The sequence below is a fragment of the Canis lupus genome, chromosome 23 (genome assembly GCF_011100685.1).
Source record: "Canis lupus familiaris isolate Mischka breed German Shepherd chromosome 23, alternate assembly UU_Cfam_GSD_1.0, whole genome shotgun sequence".
NCBI classification, from domain to species: domain Eukaryota; kingdom Metazoa; phylum Chordata; class Mammalia; order Carnivora; family Canidae; genus Canis; species Canis lupus.
The window spans coordinates 9,396,230-9,412,116 of record NC_049244.1 but is presented as its reverse complement, the minus strand read 5'-3'; the positions used below and the strand labels follow the sequence as shown (position 1 = coordinate 9,412,116).

The window sequence follows — 15,887 nt, the reverse complement described above, 5'->3', positions numbered from 1 at the left end:
TTACTCCTCCCTAAATCTCACTGAGTTTCCACCAAGTACCTCTACCACACCTCCATCAGACTGTCCCACGGAGCTGCTGACTTCTTGCTCAAAGCACACCTCCACCACCACCTCCTTTGAGGAAAGTGGTTTGACCTCCTACTTGCATATGTTGGGCTTTTAGCTATCCGTTGTTGATGTCTATTGTTAGTTGGTTTTATTCCAATTTTGCATAAACCATAGTGTAAGTCTAAGACACAAATTTTGCAAGGAACAGGATGTTGTCATAGGCAATAACTTGTTGCTAAATGACCTTTTCTTCACTTGTTTTATCATACCTTTAATTCTTACAGACATCAACTGGCATTATATTGACCCATTTCCCACTTACTTTTGGCTTTTGGTGGGTTTTAGCACAAGCATTTTTTCCTATATATTTATGACCAAACTTACTCCTTATCATTCTATTTTCTGTTCCTTCACTTATTTCTTTTGCTTCTTTCATTTTATTTATTTTTTAAAGCTTTATTTATTTAAGTAATCTCTGCATCCAATGTGGAGTTCTAACTCACAACCCTGATATCAAGAGTTGCATGATCCTACAACTAGACCAGCCAGGTGCCCTTACTTTTTTAATTTTAAAATCTTAGAAATTAAAGTTCAGTTAAAATTCATATTCTGTGGCATATTTTCCCTTTATTTTTTATCATTTTCCTTTTACTTTTTAAATGCCTTTGATACCTTTTCACCAACATGCTTTTCTTGTTTGAGATTGCCCACTCAAAATTTTTTTCATCAGTGTCCATTTAACATTTTCTGACATCTGTAGGATTTTCTCCCCTTGGGGTGAGTCCTAGTCAGGTCTACTGAAGGTAGAGAAGCTGGTTCTGATTGGCCATCTGAGGCACACAGCCACATAGTAATAAAAACAATAAAGAGGATACAAAGCCCCTGCCTGTGCAGAGTAAATCATTATTAAATAAATGGCCATAGCCAACATGACATAATTTGCAATAGGGCACGTGTGCTGGCCAGTTGATAAAACTCAGCACAGCTTTCAGGGGATGCCTCTGTCCACAGTGCAACCACTGCCAGCAATACTTAAGGAAGATTGTGATTTACTGCTAGAAAGATAAGAGCAACAACTCTTAAAGGTCATCCCTGGAATAACCAGACATCCTGATTCTTTCAATCCACTGGCATCCTTGGCTAATCAAATAAATCACACTTCACAGAGATTTTTGGAATATTGATAATGTCGTGTGATACCGTTTCTGACTGTGTCCTGCTACAGGTCCTTCTCTTTATAGGGAAAAACAGGATCTGGCATTTTCCAACTGTTGGTTATAAAACTTAAGCGTAGGCCTCACATGATTTGTATTAATCAATATATAGTTTTTTAAGAAAAAATTTCAGAAATCAGGTATGTTTTTCAGGTAAGTTTGTTATATCTTTTTTATATCATTATGGACTTACAGCTCACTGACACCTCTTTCAACACCTAGGACCCACAAACTAATGTTGCTTTTTTTCCCCCAATGCCCAGAAATATGAAATCAACTCTCCTCCAAGGGCATTTGTCTTTCACTAGAGAATGGTTTTAGAAATCACAGGCACTAGTTCTACAAATAAGCTTGTTTCACATACTGACTGGAATTTGGAAGGATGATAGCAAAAATGTCCAACAGCATGAATCACTGTAGGGATGAACAGATAAACTCTCCTTTAAAAAATGTTCAGAATTCTTATTGATATTTCCAATTCACCTCCATTTGAATAAGTTCCTCTTGCCTGATAGAAGAGTTTATTAATCCATTTCAATTATTCAACAACTAATTTTCCTTGTTTTCATTAATGTTAATTTAAAAAAAAATTGTATTATCATACCGAACCGTGGGTCTAAATATCAGTGTTGCCTCCCCCAAATTCAGAAAGCTCCATATCTTTTCTTCTGTCTTGACCATAAGCTCAGCCATCCTGAAACTGGCTCCATAGTGCACAGATTCCATCAATTTTTTGATCATTGCCTTCACACCAACATCTGGAAGGGAAACAGTCCTAGCCTTTGTCTAGGGGAACACCAAAGAAACTCAGAGTTCAGAGCACTCAGTCAGTGTGATACATTGATACCTTGTTTGCATAAAAAAAGATAATAGTAAAATGCAAATAATACACAAATACCACTTCTTAAAATTAAAAAAAAATCCACTGTCAATTATCTCCGTTTGAGCTCCCAATTTGAATTTATTTTATTTTCCCTTTATATTTGTTCTTCCACTAGTGCCTTTGTATATCTATGGGGCAGAATTTTTAATAAAAAAACTGCAATTTCACACATGCCCATGGATACAAGTGGGTACACCAACTTACAAGGGTCGGCTGCATACATCATCCCCGATTCTGCTCTCAGTGATGTCACTCTCACAGCCTGCAATCAGCCATAGTGAAAGTGTTTAAGTCATGGAAATTGACAAACACTATGGATCAGGGCTTTCCACCCAAAAAGTCGGTTGTTAAGCATTTACCGGGACAACTCTGAGTTCAGCTTTGGGACAACTCCGTTTTTCCCAAACCAGTCAAAATATCAGAACATAAAACCCATTAACATACAGAATTATCAGAGTTATTATGCCAAATATTATGGTCAAGAATCCCCACTTAAGAACTTTACATAGAATAGCTTTTGGAGCTTTATGTAATTTTTGCAATATTCACTGCATAGTGCTTGCCAGAACCAAACCTTAGAAGACAAAAAAAAAAAAATACAATTGGATTATAGCACATTTTAGTTATAATATCCATTTAGTTATCCACCAGTTTCAAGTAATTTCCAGATATTTCTGATCCATCCCCAGGGCTTTTATTTCCACAACAGACATATACAGAGAATTCAGTAATTTCTACTTATTAACATTTCCATGCTAATATCCAATTTTTTACATGCATTAGTACTACCATGCTCTTTCCTTCTCAATTTTGCATTTCATAATAACTATCTTCTGAGTGTATCTATCTGGAGGATAGAGCTCTGAGCATGAAGTCTGGTTTTGTCAAAATCCAAAACGGGTGGAAGGAATATTGAGTTTCCTTATTGGGTCTGAGTGGGACTAGCTCACTAATTTGTTCTTTCTAGTGGTCTGTTATGGAGCCCCAGTGTCATTCCCAGAAATGTAACAGCCTCACATATTTCATCATTAAAAAGTGTTCATAATAGAGGTTCTCATTTTGTTGTTCATTTAGCACCTGAGTTTAGGCAGGAGAAACATTTCTACATGAAGGCTCTGTGTAGTTCAATTCCCCTGCCTTTTTATTGCCACTTGCCCAGAGAAGCGGCCTCCCCAAGTAAAGAAGCCAGATGCTCTGGCCCCACGTTCCAGCTACCTTGGGACAGTATTTGGCCTGATTCCGCTTTGCGGAGGTATGGCCTTCTGAGCTGAATCGCACCTGAGTCTAGCATTCTTCTTCCCTACTCTCTGTCTTCCCTCTCTCCCCAGCCCCACCTTGAGCAGACTTTCTCTGGCATTGCCCCATATTCCCACTTACCTTTTAAACTTGGCTGGGTCTGCTGCTGCTCACTCAAAGACACAGAGCCAGGGCCTTGTTGCAGCTTCAGGCATCTGCCTGTGCTTGGCCACCCAACCCCCAGCACAAGACTGCTTCGGATGCCCTTGCTTTCCTGTACTCTGAGCTTCCCTCTACTTATACTGCCCATTTTACATCCCTCCACATTCTACAACATTCCATTATCTTCTACTGTGCTTTCCTACTTATTACTACAGGAAGGTTAGGAGGGTTGGCATATTCTAACTCTAGTCCTTTGTCCACATGTCAGAAACCTGCTGAAGCCATAGCACAACCCAGGTTCAAAATGAGCAAGTGTTCTGTTTTCTAAGACATGTAACCTTGGAGAGACCCCAGGCTAATTATTAGTCTCCCACTTATTCGTCCATACACATTTGTGTCTGGCTAATATTGTTGACCATTTCTATATAGCTTTTCATTTCTGTTACTTCTTCAAAGCAGGAATTATTTCAAATCTTCCTACTGATTTCCAGGGGGATAGATATTTCTTGGATAGGCTTTCATTTTGTTGTCATTTTTTAATTCTATTCCATTATAGAGAGCATTTGAGACGTCATGGTTTCTGCTTATTGCCAAATTACAGTATTGTGCGTGGTTAAAATACACGCATAAGGCATCAGATTGCATTTACCATCTACTATTTGCTTTTTATATTCCTCATTTGTCTTACAAATTTGTCTACCTGGTGTAGGTATATGTGATTCATTTGTTTTTGTTTTGTTAAGGATTTTATTTTATGAATATACCATTGTTGATTTACTCATTTTGTTAGTGGACATTTTTATTAATTTCTTTCTCTTTCTCTCTTTTGTTTTCCAATAGCCAACAATGCTTCACTGAATAGATGTATTTGTGCCTCCTTTTCCTATGAATGCAAGTTTTCTCCAGGATTGGTACCTAAAGTTATAATTGCTTGATCATAAGTTATACAATATCCCCTTTTGCTAGCATACCCAGATTGCACCCCAGAAGTGTTATAATAGTTTATAAATTTTCATCAGTGGCTTTTCAGAATTTTTCCCAAATCTTTGCCAACACTGATAATTTTTAAATTTTGTCATTATGATGGTTATACAACAATATCTTCTTTGTGTGGATCCCTGAAGAAAGATATATATCTTCAGATTGAAGAAACTTGAATCCTAAGCAAAATAAATAAAAATAAGACTATATTTAGTGACATAGTGAAACTTCAGAAAATGAAGACAAAGAGAAAACTCTTAAAGAGAAAATAACAATTCACTTACAATGGAAGGACAAGTAGACTGACAACATATTTCTCATTGGCAGTGACAGAGGTCAGAAGACAATAGGGTGTTATCTTCACAAGGCTGTTGGAAAACAAACAAACAAACAAACAAACAAAAACCTATCACACTAGAATTCTATGTTATTCTCCCATTGTATCTGCACAACCTCAATCGGCGTCCCCCACCTTCTTCAGAAACAGATATTGGTCCTTGACTGAAGTGTTAGGTAGGTGTCAGAAGCTGGGCAGTCTTGGAGCTTCATGCCCTCTGGTCACATGATTTGTTCAAAGAGTATATATATATATAGATAGATAGATAGATAGATAGATAGATATAAAGAGTAGGTATATAAACAAAGAAAGACAGAAAGAGCTCTCTTTCCATGCATCTTCTTTCTTTTGGTCTGTTCCATCTGAGAGTAATGAGAGGAAGCTTTTGGAGGAAGAGAGAGAAAGAGAAAGAAAGAGAGAGATTTAAAAGATTCTAGTCACTGGAGGGTATTATGCTGAGTGAAGTAAGTCAGTCGGAGAAGGACAAACATTATATGTTCTCATTCATTTGGGGAATATAAATAATAGTGAAAGGGAATATAAGGGAAGGGAGAAGAAATGTGTGGGAAATATCAGAAAGGGAGACAGAACGTAAAGACTGCTAACTCTGGGAAACGAACTAGGGGTGGTAGAAGGGGAGGAGGGCGGGGGGTGGGAGTGAATGTGTGACGGGCACTGGGGGTTATTCTGTATGTTAGTAAATTGAACACCAATAAAAAATAAATTAAAAAAATAAAAAAATAAAATAAATAAAAAATAAAAAAAAATAAAAGATTCTAGTCAGAGTTCATTGTTTAACTGACTGGAGGTATAGGAGTGGTAGAGGGCAGGTAGGCTGTATGGACAGGGAAAAATATAGCCCAGCCATTGTGAGAGATGGGAGACAGAGGCAACCAAAAAAGGCACCAGATGAAAGCACTGACCATCAGTGGATGAACTTTGATAGGCCCAACCTACCAACAACTTTCTAACCCAGGAAATGGAGTATCTCAATGTGTGCTTACTCCCTCACAAGCACAGAGACTCTGAATCTGATATCCTTGTGTTGTGTTCTTTTTATTCAAACTAAAGATAACATAGTCCATTTCAGGGGCATCTGGGTGTCTCAGTGGTTGAGCATCTGCCTTCAGCTCAGGTAGTGATCCTGGGGTCCTGGGATTGATTCTCGCATCAGGCTCCCTGCATGGAGCCTCCTTCTCTCTCTGCCTATGTCTCTGCCTCTCTTTCTGTGTCTCTCATGAATAAATAGATAAAATCCTTTAAATCACAGAATTTCAGACCTGGAAATTTTCTGAAAGACACCCTTTCTTTGTATAGATGGGTGAATCAAAGACCACAAATTGAGGTACGTGGAGCAACATAGCTGGTTAGTGACAGATATAGAGACAGAACTCGGATCTCCTAACCCCCAAATCACTTCTTCTTCTCCTAGTCACACCACCTCTGCACCCATATGGGCTGAATTTTTGAAGTGGCTTTCCTAATGTGCCTGTTATAATTCTCTGTCTGAAGTAGGAATATTTTAAATGCTGGCTACTCACTATGTCCTTCTTTTCTCTTCCCATTTCTCCATTTTTCCTCTCCTGGAAAGTTCTTGGGTTTAATGTTAAAGTTGATGTCCTACAATCCTGCCAGTAAGCTGAAGACCCCACCACTGTATATGAGGGGGGTTAGCCCATACCATCATCATAAACAAACGGAGTGGGTACAGGTATCTTGGAGCAGATAATACACTGCTGTGGGAAAAACAAATGTGACCCAGCAATTTGGGGTGAACTCTGCTCCAAGTGCTCCTTAAATTCATGCTCAACAATAAGAAAAAATGCATCCCAATAAGAAAAAAATCCTACTCAAAAAAAAAAAAAAAGCGAAGTCTTCAAGAGACACTGGAGCAGAGACTATCTCACAATCCATTCAGTAATACTTGGATTTTGCCATCAAGTCTACTTTACTCTCTTTCTAAAGTCTGTCTCTTCATATGTCTTCTTTGGAGTTTCTTTCCTGTCTCCTCTGTCCTGAAAGCCCCATCCTTTGTCCAGAGCCCTTTAGCTCCATCTCAGGGTTACAAACAACACTTGGCAAGGCAATGTGTTTTGTCTAACCAAGTATTTCACGTTCCTCAAGACTGCCCCACCTTAGGGATCCCAGTTTGTTCAGTTAGCGGTACAGGTAGTACATGCAAGTTTCTCTGTCCAGAGACCAACACATTCTTTTCTCAGTCCAGTGTGGCTCCAATTACTGTCCTATATTAATAAACAAACCACTAGACTCTATTTGATCACAATACTCAGGTTCCGGGCAGCCCCCCTGGCGCAGCGGTTTAGCACCACCTGCAGCCCAGGGCTTGATCCTGGAGACCCTGGATCGAGTCCCACATCAGGCTCTCTGTATGATGCCTGCTTTTCCCTCTGCCTGTGTCTCTGCCTCTCTCTCTCTCTCTGTCTCTATGAATAAATAAATAAAATCTTAAAAAATAAAAATAAAAAATAAAAATAAAAATAAACAATACTTAGGTTCCTGAAGTTCTACATGACTAAAAATGGGTAAGCTGAACACTGTCAACTAGCACTTTTTATAATATTCCTTCTGAAGGTTTATTTTCATGTAAGTTTGCTAAATCCTTTAGACTCAAAAAATTTATCTTCTTTTGGTCGGCTTGACAGGCCTGAGAAGGGAAAGTTGGCTTAAATGACTTGTCCAAAGTCATATAACTAGTGAGAAACAAAGCCATGTCCCAGCTCAATATTTATTATGCTCATAAATGCTCTTTCCAGAATCCAGTGCTCTTGCCCATTTTCATGAAACTTTCTTTGAGCCACTATTTTAAAAACCAACAATTTAATTACTATATTTGCTCCTACATGAATGTATTGAAATTTTGTAAAATAACCAAAATGTAGTTAACAAGATAAGAAATATCAAGAAATTGAACATATATTTAGAAACAAGATAATTAATTTTATAAAATCAAGATATATATTAGATTATACAAAGAGGTAACATATTCAAATGAAATCTTATTTTATAAATATTAATTGCATATAAAATTTAAGTATGAATACCCATAGAAATATTGTTTGGGGCAGAGGAAAAGTGATATGGCCCAGAACCATACCCACACCCTTCCATCACAAGACCATTAGCTAATAGAGCAAGCACTCACCAACACAAAGTATGCTCAGTGATGCACCTGTGAGCCCAGTCCAGTATGGACGGAGGAAATGGTAGCATATATTTAGGGCACTTTGTTATCCTCTGAAATAGTTGTGTAATCTTGGGCTCTAAAGCCCTGATGGTTGGAAATTTCACTTCTGAGACTTTACAACACTCAATAAATCTGTAAATGATTTTTCTTCTTCAATATATTTTCATTATTTATTCAGTCAGCAAATATTGACCTGTTGTCCAGGGATACTTGAGATGAGCACATTTATCCCTGGACTTGCACACAGACACTTTTGTTTTGATCTTTTAGATACAAGTACAAAAGTGTTTAGTGCTCTTGGGTCCCAAGGAAGGAAGGAAGGCTCCTAAAAAACATGGATGGAGAACAAGGTTCAGGTAGCCCTCTAAAAATTTTAAATGAGGACTCAGATTTTAAGACAAAATGAGTTCTATATCTAGGAAGAAAGCATATGCACACAAGCCTTATTCTTCCCTTGTATAAATAATGCCCTGGGATAAGCAGGTTGGTTGGCATAATGCATCTTTGTATGAGAAAGTCACTAAATAACATTGTTCTAAATCAGTTATATTCCAGAGAGGGTTAAAAATGTTCAGAACACAGAGCTGCTTAAAAAGCAGCTATATGAAGATTTGTTGGGTGGTATATGTACACTAACACTTTTTCATTTTCACAGCAACCTGAATTTTGCAAGTCAGAAAAGAAAGGAAATTGGAATGGCATGCCAACCAGACCTCCATCTGTATGGGTAAGAAGCATCACTAGGTTTACCCTCTACCTCTACCTGCATATGATTTTGAGCAAGGGGAAGACAAAGAGTGTAAGGGAAAGAAATCACCTCCCCCAGGACACAAGAAGCAGCAGAAGGAAAGAAGCCACAAAAAGGAAAGAATCTCTCTCCCCCCGCCCCTGCTCTGCCACCCACATATACATTTGGTGCCAAATGCTCCCAGCATTCCTTTGGACTCCAGAGATTCTCTTATTAGGACTCCAGGAGTTCACTGAAGTGAAAATTACACCAGAAGAAAGGGGTGGGTATCACATGAGAACCTAAGTTCCAGTATTTGACTGAGGACTTTTGGAGACATGAGACAATGCAAGTATCAGCAAATTAAAACAATAGATGAAAAAAAAATAAAACAATAGATGAAAGCAAGTTAAAGAGGTAGACAGCTGTGATGCAACCATCCTAACTCAGATGAGCACATTTGCAAGACATGGTGGCAGCTTGGCACCAAGCCATGTGAGAAGGCAAGATAAACTGGAATTGGAGGGACTTGGAGTCAGAATGAACCTGGCTTTGGGTCACCACCCCATCTAGATCATTCTTGGTCACCTGACAGTGGGGAATCTGTGTAACTCAAAGTCCTGCTGGTTTGGGCAGAATCTCAGCAGCTGAGAACAAGATCTGAGGAGGACAGTATGAAACCCAGAGCAATAAAAATGTATGAAGCTTGTTGGTAGCTCTGCTAGAAATCTAAAAATCAAGTTCTTTTGTGATTTTAAATTGTTGGAAAGCAGATGAGTGAGGAAAGAGATGCAAGATGGAAGAAAGACAGGAGCTGGAGAAGAGGAAGGTGTAGTCATTGGAGGGGGCAGAGTGGAAAGCTATGTTCTCCTCCTGCCCCTGGTTGTCCCTTCCCCCCTAGCCCTACCTACTGAGATCAGCAAGTAAATCAGGGAAGATCTCAAGTATCAGAAAAGAGCTGTGGCTTAGCAAAATCATGGAGTTGAAGTTCTGAATAAATGTGCTCTGCAGCTGAAACCACTTGTTCTTCGTCTTTGCATCAGAGGAGAAAATTCACAGGGAAGGTAATAAACAGTATCATTTTAAAAATAAGAGTTAGTTGGTAGATTACCACAGTAAGAAGATAAAGAGTCAGGGAAATCAGATGGTACCAAAATCCACATTAACAAGAGTTGAAGAAAACCCGATACCATTTACATTCCAAGTCAAATAATGAGGTGTCAGCAAGGCATCAGCTGGAAGACAAAAGTTGGAAAATTATTCTTTTTTTTCTGCTTGTAAGCCAAAGCTCTAGTTGAAAATTAAAGACAAAATCTTGCACCTGGCAGTAGAGATCCTTAATGATCTCCATCAGCAGAAAACTAAGATTCTGTTAAAGGGTCTGACTCAGAAAGCTCATAAGCCAGAGAGAAAGAACAGAGGTTGTCAGTTGCAGAAGGGGATGTTCACAGAGAATTCGAGAAATGAGGGTGAGCACAGTGAAAATAGATTGCATAGAAATCTATTGGACTGCCATGTGAGGGTAAAGAAAGCCTACGATACTAGACTTTTTCTTTTTGATGCATTAAGATTTATTCCTGGATGGAAAAGAGATGCTGCCTTGCTGAGACAGAAATTGTAAATAGCAAACTCAGAGCTTAGTGTACTTCAGAGATCCGACGTAAAACCAAATCCAGGAAGATCACTACATAACTCCTATCAATAAGAGATCCTGGAAGCCAGGCTGTCTCCCATGGGACACTCCTTGTGACTACTGGAGCAAGCTACTTCCCACTGTGCCATTCACCTTTTTCCTGCTTTGGAAGAAGCACTCCTAGAAGTAAATTAGCTATGAATGGCCTGCCACCTGGGTAGGGCAACCTATGAAGTGTCAGGAAAAACTTTACCCTCTGATCTTTGTGCAAACATAATATAATTGATGAAAAGTTGCCAGAATGTCTACTGAATCCTGCACCCACTGAATGATAGATTACCCAACCTCTTTGATGGTGGGCACAATAGGAATATCTCCATTTCAGCATTAATCAACAGGGGGCTGTGCATGGACCATCACAGGGGCCAAGGGACCATTTGCATTATCTGATAATATATCTGCCTCTAATGCTGGCCCTAGTGTGGCTTCATTAACAAAGACTGGCCCTGGGATGCCTGGGTGGCTCAGTGGTTGAGTGTCTGCCTTTGGCTCGGGTTGTGGTCCTGAGATCCTGGAATCAAGTCCCTCATCAGGCTCCCCACTGGGAGCCTGCTTCTCCCTCTGCCTGTGTCTCTGCCCCTCTCTCTGTGTCCTTCATGAATAAATAAACAAAATGTTTTTTTAAAAAGACTGGCCCAAAATCTCTTACTTTCTGCAGTGAGGGCTGGTTTGGCTAATGCCAATGCAAATAACTTCCTATATTTATTAAGAATATCTATTAACTCAACAGATGAAAGACTTCCAACTGCCATCACCACCTTCTCAAACATGAACTTAGATACTTCCAACCTTTCTTGCTGGTGAGCTTACATCCCCTAACTAAAGGAAATCTTAGAAACCCAAATCCTTTTCATCTAAAAGTATCTTCTTTCTAGGCCTAATTACTTGAGATTATCTACCTTTCTCTCTACAAAATATTTATAGCCTTTGGATTCTAAAGCGGAGTGCACCAGCCTCCCACATATCACCACTGAGTCCCACAGGCTTCTAGCCTTACATTATGAATGGACTCTTGGGACAGTGCATGTACTTCAAAATCCAAGGCTAATATTACTTTGATACTAAAATTTAACACTATTTTAGAACTTAGTTTATTGTTCACAGATCTTTTTGAACCAAATGATTCAAATTTGATAGATACTTGATTTGCTATTATAAGACCACCACTTACACTATAGCCTCCATTTTCTCCATTCTATTTTATGTATTATTAATGTAGTTTATTTAGTTAATATAGCTTATGCGACAGAAGTGGATTTTTAGTACCATGTTGAATATAATACTTTTATATATTTGCTTAAAAATTAAGTATAGGTATAATTATCAGGACTGTTTGCTAATCTGTGTACTTTTGCTCATCCATGCTTTGGATAAACCTAGCCATCAAAAGTCAAAACACTCAACTTGGTGGTGGGTAACTTGTTGCCTAACGGGAAATAAGTTGTCACTGAAACACGCAAGCCTATGATGTAATGCCAAATAGTACACTCTTTGATTCAATAAATCATTTAGAAAATCACTAGTGTAAGTATTGTATCAGAATTTGCTCTCGGTCAGGACAATGGAGATTGTCAGACTCTTTAACCTCAGTGGAAGCCTTCATCTACATAAAATTAGAAGTCAGCGTAGACCCTAAAAGCTGCCTTAGTTGATGTGGAACTGCAGCTTGGGGTCCTGTTGGCTCCACCTCCCTCTCATCTCACAACATGGTACCCCATGTATCCCGGGCTCCATCAATCTCTGTTTGGAAACTTCTAGGTTGCAGCATGGTAGCAAAAAGACCAAGGTCACAGTTTCAGTGGCCATGGCAGCCATGGCCAACCTCTCCCATTTACAAACCCAAAACACATGTAGTGTAGAATGGATGCATACTTGATATTTAATGAAAAGAAGTTACTTTTATCACTATATTTAGCCAACATTCCTACTAGTGTGTATGTATGTTACAAACAAGAAGAGTGAGCATGCAAAATCTCTCCAAGTTATAAATGTATGTTCTATTGTTGAGTTAACAGAATCACCTTTGCTCATTAAGAACACTGCATTAAAAAAAAAAAAAAGAACCTGCATTTTGTTTAAGCAGAGATAATAAGTGCCTGTTGATGGTGTTATTAGTGGGATCGAGACATGTGCTATGGAGTCCAGAAGCCCTCCCAGGACCCTTCCTGGTCTGAGTTTCCATATCTCTCTGGTGTTGGAAGAGTCCAGATGAACATTCAGCAAATTACTGTCTCACAGTACAGTCTCATCTCTCTGTGATTTGTGAGGATTTTGGCAGCTTCCCGTAGTGAAAGCTTCCTTGTGATTCTTTATTCCTTAAGATTAGACTCTGCCTTTCTTTCTCTAATTCTTTCATCTTCCATCTTCCATCTGAGACCATATGGAACTTAAGTTTAGATCTAGGATTTACATCTAAATATGAAGTTGTAGGCAACCATTTAGTGGCAAAATGTTGCCTTGAATTGTTAATTAATTACTTAATTAATGTAAGTCCTCTGGAAAAAGAGGTTTTTTTTAAAGATTCCAAAGACCTGAAATGAAATGATCTCTTTATAATCCTCTCCACTGTCCCTGTATCTCTGACCCTTGACACCACCGACAATCCCATTGTGAACAGGTCACTTCACCTCCAACTTCAAGAGAAAATCAAAGCCACAGAAAGGAACTGCCTCAAGCTCCTCCCACTGATCCTGCAAACCCACCAGAATCAACATCCTTCTTCCCTCCTTCCCCCTTTTCCACTGAAAAGGGACCTCTGCTCCATGCCTGATACCCTCACTTGTGCCCCAGATTCCCCCTCCCACCTCCTGCATTCTTGACTTCCTCAATACTTCCTCCTCCTTTGCACACCCACTCTGCTGCTTCCTTTCCAATAGCCTTCACCATGCTCAACCATCTCCTGAGTTCATGGAACACCCCAACTACTGGACTACCTGCTTCCCTCTATAGTCAAATTCCTGTTCCAGACTTCCTATTTACTCCAAAAGTGCCCTAACATGGCACCAATCGTTCCTTATTGCTAAATACAATAGACACCTTTGGCTTCTCAAAAGTATCTAAACTTTTGAAAAATCATTCCTATTTAAAAAAACAACAACCAAACATCTATTCAATCAGCAAGTGTTTATTGAGTTCTTCCTAGTACTGAAAACTGAGGATGTAGCAGGAAACAGGTGTTGGTGATCATGGAGGTTACATTAGGAGCAGAAGGAGAGCCGAACAATAAACAAGTAAATAAATGAACAAGATAATTCCCAAAGATGATAAGTGCTGTAAAGACAAACATAACTAACAAATCTAAAGTGGTGAGATAGAGAGTAACTATGGAAACTATAGTTTGCTTCCAGGGGGAACATCTCTGAGATGATATTTGAGCTAAAGTCACCAGTTCAAAGATCTTGGACCAGAGCATCACATGCAGTGTGAATAGCAAGAACAGAGTCCCGAATGAGCACAAGCACTGAGTAGCTATGACAACATAATGTTTATACCCACAGAAGGGAAGAATAGAAAGAAGACAGGAAAAGTGTCATTTTTCTGGGTAGGGAAAGGGCTTCTGAACCACATGTGGGGTAAATGAAACCTGGAAAGGCAATAAGTCTTGTACTCTAGGAGCTGGAGCCATGCTCTACTGTCTCCCTAAGTAGAAAAGTATTGAGGGTGGTGTGGGTGAGGAGGCATTGGACTTGGGATTAAAACAAGCTAAGATAGTTTCTGGAGTGGATCCCACTAGAGCCTCAAGACAAATAGGCCCATTCCAACCCTCCTCCTTCTATCCCCCAACTCTGAGATGAGTAGGGAAAGTGGTCCAAGAGAGGTTCTTGCAAGGCTGCTGCTGGGTAAACGGTGAAACCCTAAGTCAAGGTCAGGCCCCTTAAGGGAGTCTATTAGTGGTGTGGCCTTCTTCCCATGTGATCAGCTTCAGTGGGTCCTCCGGTGGCAGGGGTGGTGGGGGAAGAATGGAATTGAGTGAGACTAGGAGGGGCCTGGGAGAGAAAATGAGAGCCCAAAACTATTCCCCCAAAGCCAAGTTCCCCAACATATACATAACACATACACCAATCCACAGGACAAGATGATCTGAGAGTCCTCCATTTAAGCCAGGGGCAACCCCCACCAAACAAGTGTGTGTGTGTGTGTGTGTGTGTGTGTGTGTGTGTGTGTGTGGTGTAGCCAGGAAAGAGTCAGGACATTATTTCCTATGCCCCTGACTGAGGACTCATATTCAAGATCAAAGTTCTTCCCAAGAATCTGGGGCTATAGATAGTGGGGGCAAATCAGAGATGAGAAGTCAACCCATAACCTTACTCCATTATAATTGGGTTCAGACTTGGACATATGACGGGATAACTTTCCACACAGGGAGGGAGGTCTTGGACTGCTTATCTACCTTAACTAGCCTTGTCCCCACCCCCACCCCCCCTAATTCTCCTCTCCCCAAGGCCAAGCTCCTTTCCTGTTTTGCCTGACCCCACTATAGTATTTAGATGCATCAGTCAGAAACAGCATAGAGGGACCTGGACTCAGCTCTCCCTGGAAATTTGGGGCACTGTGGCCTAGAAATAGCAACTCTGAGTACCCCTTCTGGTCCTATGAAGGGCCCTCAGGCCACATGCCTGTGTCCTGAAGTGGGAGCATGGGAGAGCAACATCTCTGCCTCACAGATGGCCCCTCTTAGCAACCCTGTCTCCAGAAGCCTTCAGGAGAGGGGTCAGGGGTAAGGCATTGAGTAGTTGCCCAAGGTTGCAACTAGTTGAAGCAATTAATTCTGGAGTTGGAACTGTCCAGATGGATTGGATAAGGCTCAAAGGCAGTGTCTTAGAGTATTTGCTCTCACCCAGGCATGGACCAGAAGAAGACATACACAAATCCCTGTGTGAGGTTGGAGACAGGGATCTAGGGAGTGGGAGAGATCTACTTCTTCATGAGTTTACTCTCAGCTCTGACACAGCACATTAGCTGCATCTAACGTGGATTTAGACAACTCCTACCCTTTTTGGGAATTTCCTTGCATATCTGGTTCATCAGCTAGCCTAATAACTTACTCAAAAGGACTTGGATCTTCCCCAGAACCAACTGTGCCTCTGACTGTGTGCTAATACAAGGAACTGATTAAGGAGGTCACATGGAATCCAAGGAAGAGAGGAACCAGGCAGAGGATTAGTTACAAAGAAGAAAGTCAAATGTCAAACTAGGCAACAGCATGCCAGAGACTGAGGGGAAGAGAGGTTAGAGGACAACACAAGGGCTGGAACTTGACCATCCTGATCCAAAGACCCCGGAGGTCTGTGCATGCTCTGGAAAAGAAAGGAGCACAGCTGAGACCAAAGAATCCACGCACTGAGCTCTGGGGCCCAAGGGGCGCTGTTGGGACCCACCAATAGAACATGATGCACAAAGA

General features: G+C 40.2%; 1 protein-coding gene across 9 annotated transcripts in view; it reads right to left on the bottom strand.

Moving 5' to 3' along the window:
- Positions 1-2,199: 2,199 nt before the first annotated feature.
- Positions 2,200-15,887, bottom strand: part of LOC607986 (myelin associated oligodendrocyte basic protein) — a 54,237-nt gene continuing 40,549 nt past the window's right edge. For 7 of the 9 annotated variants that reach the window (XR_005376868.1, XR_005376867.1, XM_038570502.1 and 4 more), the window contains 2 exons: positions 4,809-4,892; positions 2,200-4,703 (listed from right to left, as the gene is read on the bottom strand). The gene's annotated coding sequence lies outside the window, so the exon portion shown is untranslated. Of the gene's footprint in view, positions 4,729-4,808; positions 4,893-13,590; positions 15,784-15,887 lie in introns of those variants that run through there. The other 2 variants (XM_038570498.1, XM_038570500.1) reach the window with 2 other exon arrangements.